Here is a 5,753-nt window from a genome sequence, read left to right as displayed (position 1 = left end):
CTCTTCCCACCTTCTTACTGCAAAACACAGCAATACAGTCTTTTAGTGTTATTTATTTTCTACATTAAATGGGCTGAAATAAGCACCAGATGAAAATAGGATTGTTTTTTTTTTTCTTCAGAAAAATAACATCTAGTGTACCATTCTGATGGACAGTGTCGTTTGAAAATAATTTGTCGCACAATTAACTCCATTTCAACCATAAGCTTTAGGAGTTATACCCACAATAAAAAATGGTCCATGCAATATCAAGTTTCAGCAAGTGAATTGGTGAATGTAGGGTGGATCTCTTCCTGAGTGTGTCCAATGCAGAATACTAGCATGCTCTATTTGCAAATTATTTAACTTTTTCAGACATGCCTGTTTCTGTTCATGACAGGGTGGCTGAATTTTCCCAATCTGACAAACATTAATAATAAATATTTGTCTGTATGACCCATAATGGTATTAAAAAGAACAGATCTAAGCCCTGTACCCTGTGGTACACCGCAGGTTCAATGAGACAAGAACCTTTTGTTTACTGAACCTCTACTTACTTAACATTGCCTCTTCTACATTGAACATTGCTTTGTTGCTTAATTGATCAGTTGTACACTGGGGTCAATCCATTAAAAAAGCAGTAAATTAACAGGAAGTTACAATTTTACAATTTCATCTTAAAAGCACTACCTTGTCTAGCTTGTTCCACATCTGGGTTGAGCTATATACTTTTGTAGTGATCTCAGATTGCAGAGTATAACATTGTAGGCTTTAATTATGCCTTGCACACCAAGTTGCCAGGCCAGGGGTGTACTCTTCATTCTAGTTGTCTGGCCCATGAGAGTCTGTGTGTCTGTCTGTCCATCACACATGTATTGCTTGTAAGATAACTTTCGAGTTAGGCGGGTTAATATAAGGTTTAACCCCAACAAATTGATACAAAACTTTTTTTCATGGATTCTATTACTATTGGACCTGCTAAATGACATAATAAAGATCTAGGAAAATCTGACTTTGGGAAATTAGTTATTTTCCAACATGGCTGCCAGAGGCTTATAATAAGGGTCTGGAGACACTATAGGTAAATAGACACAACATTTTAAATTGCCGATATCACCACCAACTTAACCTGATGATAATTCACATATATAGTATGAGAAAATGAATTGCCAGTTTTCTGAAATGTTATGTTTCAAAATGGTAATTAGCTTATATCTAAATACATATGAATTACTTTTAAAAATGCAAAAACTCAAAAGTCTCAAAATATTGTTTTATTTTGTTTATACAGTGAGCCAAAAGATATATTCAGGGTAGATTATGGATATCTCTTTTAGTGTTGTGGTAAATCTAAAAGATACTGCCAACACCTGTAGTGTCTTTGTACAGATAGGCCAGTTGACGGGATTTTTGAAAACATGCTTATTTTACAACTATCTTTGATTTAAATAATTTTATGTTTTAAAAGTTTTATGTTTCTCACGTTCTTCTGGACATACATTGAGTCTGGTAATATCGCTTCTTAGCATGTATCATGGCAAGGTCAGCAGTCCTCAAGTCATTGCCTCTCCAATGGGGGGGCACAAGGGTAGGTGGTGGGGCTCCAATTTGCCATGTATACCACCTCACTGGTCCATGTTATCTGGTCCCACGGCTTCTCATACCACTGTTATAAGAATGATGCACAGGGTCAGTTATACCTGTTATTTGAGACAGATAACTCCATGGTCTGTGCACACACAAAGGAATGAAGGAATACCACCTTCAGCTGAATCCCACTCAAACTGCACTGCTGGTGAGCCCAGCCAAAGACTCAGGCTGCCATGATATCAAACTCAATATGGACTCTACATAAAAATCAGACAGTACCTGACCTAATATGCCACTAAACTTCTGGTACAGGCCATGGTATTCTCTGACCTCGACTATAGCATCCACCCCTCGACTGGTCTTTCAGCTTGTGCAATAACACATTTGCAAATGCTATAGAATACAGTGGCACATCCAGCGTTAACATAACCCAAAAGGCCACATGTCACTCCTCTTTTTTCTGATCGAATTAAATACAAGGCCCTGACCTCTGCCTACAAAGCTACAACAGGCTCTGCTCTAGCTTACCTGAAAGCTTTGCTAAAGCCTGTTCTCTTGTGTTCCTTCAGTACCATCCACTTCACCTTGCCCTTTACGTGTAGTTACACAAGTAGAGTGACTCCTGTCAGATCAGCTGTTGAAAGACCAAAACACCCAGTGACAACATGAATCATCACTGATAATGTATCCTGACGACCTTGACAAACAGATCTTGGATATTACTATATCAGCATTGCCTTTATAAACCCTAACAACACTTCAACCAAACAGATCCTGAAAACAGACCAAAAAGGTGATTATGTTAATTATGTGCACTGCAAATAGCATGCCGTAGGGAAGTTGAACAATATAAGGAAGTTAGCATCTGGCAACTTGAAGACTATATATTGCTTACATAAAAATATTAGCATTTCTGGGTTTCCAATATAATAGTTCATCTGAAGTTAGCAAATTGTGTAATTATCATATCATAGCAAGCTACCTTAGATGCCACCTTGAAATTGTCACCTTTCCTGAAGTCAGATTTTACTAGATTTTTTATAAGTTAGTAAGGGCACCTAGATGTATCAAAATCAGTTGAAAACCCTTTGGTATCATTTTTTGGGGGTTATGTGCAGTTTTTTTCCATAGATTTACTCATCTAAGTGGGTGGACAGCAGCTTCTGCGCTAAAACTCTATCATGTTCTAGATAAAAATTTGGAGGTGAATTTTGTACAAATGTTGTACGGGTGTGTGGATTTGCACCGAATAGTATGTGTATCTCCATAATATGTGTATAAGCTGAGTGCAGTTTGGAGATCAACCCTTTCAATATGGATGACTTAAGAGATGGCTGTGGAGGCTGCGGAGTTGGTTCTTTGGTGTTAAGTTCCACATATTTCAGTTGAAAATTCACTTAGACAAAGCAGACCCTAATAAAGGAGATAGTATTTGTCAAAATGAAAAAAAACCTTTCTTACAGGGCTGTGATTAAGGGGTGTGGACTACAGCTTTGATGATAAGCAGTCATGGCATGCAGTTCTATGACATCTACACATGCAATAACTGTAACACGTGCAAGTTATAACATGAACACAAAAGAACCATCGAAAGGAGTTAGTTTAGCAAGGTCATATATAGTTTGAGTTTTGGGCAAGGCCATATTATTACAATTATTATTACATATCAAGGCTTATTGTGTAATATACCTATTCAATACATGAATATTTTGTAAACTAATCCCAACCCAAAAAAAAAAAAAACTTTAATTAAGGCACAAACCACCATACCTGCTTTGTTTTTGCATGGACTGAGGTGGGATTCCTGTAGCCTAATTGAATGAGGAATGCTTCCAGAGTGTCTATTATCTAGCCTGATAAACCAGACTAAATATGTGAGATTGGGTGTGTAATTTAGTCTGGCCCCGATGAGACATCCAAAGATTGTTGATGAAAACAACCTGTTGTCTTTCAAACCGTGTCTGTGCCTTTAGGCCAACACTCTGACCAATATGCACAACTGACAATTGCTACCATCAAAGAATGTGGATTCACGTTTTATAGTGTGTCTGTAAAACGGCAAAAAGTCCCTCTTGAAGATGAATGAGCGTAGAACATCTTCCTTTACAAGTTTCAACGAAAACCTCAAGTCTAATTCTTCCAAAACTGATTCCAAAGCTGAGTCAAACGAGAGCTGTTCAATCATTCTTGTTGTTGTGCTTTCCCCAGCATCGCGAGCTTTGTCGTCACTCCCTCAAAACCCCGCCCGCTTTGATTCAAAACAAATATTTGCGTTGTGATTGGTTTACCAGATTCAGGTCAATGTGGCAGCACCGGGCTATTGATCGAGGCTAGACCAGTCGCAGGCAAAAAAAAATGGCCGCCAGCAGGTAGCGCTAGTTCACTAGGCTATCTATTATCTATACCTTGATAGATCTGCCTGGAGAAGATTACTCATGGCAGAAGGTAATTTACTGCAGAGAGTTACAGTATAAAATAATATTTGCCAAGTGTCTGTTGTTTTAATTTTTTCAAAAATCTCTGCAGATCATATTACATTACAGGACATAAACGCATCAAACGCAACTTTTTCACCGCTCATTCAAAGGCTATTGGTAATTGTCAGCTGAATACCGAGGAGGATCTTTAACAGTTTACCTTCATCCAACATCTAATATACCGTATATGCTTCACCCAAAGGCACGGTTTTCAAAAACAAATGGGATGAATTGTATTATTGAAGATGTTGTTTGAAAAATGTTGATTGCTGTTCTCCGCTGTACAGCTTTACAAGAAGTCAGGGATGACTCATATTATTGTTATATCTTGTAAAATCAACTTGTATAAACAGGCATTACACAAGACATAGACTTATAAAATCATAAAACAAACATTTAAACATACTAATATAATGTTGACAGTCCAGTAGCAACCAGACCACTACTATTCATTATCCCACAAACTATTTTCCCGTCAAACCAATGGGGGGCACTAAAGCAGTAACTAGCAGTGAAACATGTAGTACTTATTGTGAACCAGAAGAGGGCATACAGAGTAAATTATCCTTCAAAGCTACTTGAGTTGCCCAATCCAGATGCTGGAGGAGGAAAGGATGCTGAGGGTGAACATCTTGCTAATGCTTATGCATGTAACTCTCACTCTGCGAAATATGAAAAGCCGAATCATAAGAACTTGATAGCTACCGGGCTCCAGAAGGATGACAATGACATTTCAGTCAGTTTCAAACCATGTATCCTTATGGTGCAGATGGGATCGCTGGCGATCCAAATCATTGTTTGCTGAGAAAACTCACATCATAACTAGGGCTCTGAATTTACTTTTTGGCTAATGGCTAGTACTGTAGGTGCTAATCGTACTAGTTAGAATTGTATTATTGAAGATGTTGTTTGAAAAATGTTGAGGCTGTATTCCTATTGTGAGCAATGACACGATTGTATTTTTGACAACTTTACAACAAGTCAGGGATACACTGACTCATATGAAACTGGTTTTATATGATGTAATATCAACTTATATAGACATGCATTATACATGGCATAGACTTATACATTCATTAAACAAATATTTAAACATACTAATATAATGTTGACATTGACAGTCCAGTTTCAATATGTGCCTATGAGTAGCAACAGAACTCTACTATTCATTATGCCACAAACCATTTCCCTGTCAAACCAATAGGGGGCACTAAAGTAGCAACCAGCAGGGAAATGTGTAGTACTTATTGTGAACCAGAAGAGGGCCTACTTCTGAGACAAAACTATCCTTCAAAGCTAATTAAGTTACCTACTCCAGATGCTGGAGGAGGAAAGGATGCTGAGGGTGAACATCTTGCTAATGCTTGTGCATATAACTCTCAGAGTGCAAGATTGAAAAGGACGAGTTCCAAGAACTTGATAGCTACCAGGCTCCCAAAGGACGACTATGACCATCAGTTGGTGCAGATGGGATCGCCAGTGATCCATCCAACTGAGTGTTTGCTAAAAAAAACTCACATTATCACCAAGGCTCTAAATGTATTTTTTACATCACCAGCCAAAATGGCTAGTACATTAGCTTACTAGCCAAACACACACTCATTAATGGGTCAAAGTGGCTAGTAGGTTGGTCTTTTCTCCCAGCCAAAACTTACACTACCAGCATTTTGACTGTTGGCGGGTGTTAATTTAAAGCACTGATCATTA

The sequence above is a fragment of the Engraulis encrasicolus genome, chromosome 14 (assembly GCF_034702125.1).
Source record: "Engraulis encrasicolus isolate BLACKSEA-1 chromosome 14, IST_EnEncr_1.0, whole genome shotgun sequence".
Classification (NCBI taxonomy): Eukaryota; Metazoa; Chordata; class Actinopteri; order Clupeiformes; family Engraulidae; genus Engraulis; species Engraulis encrasicolus.
Note: the sequence above shows the minus strand (reverse complement) of the source record.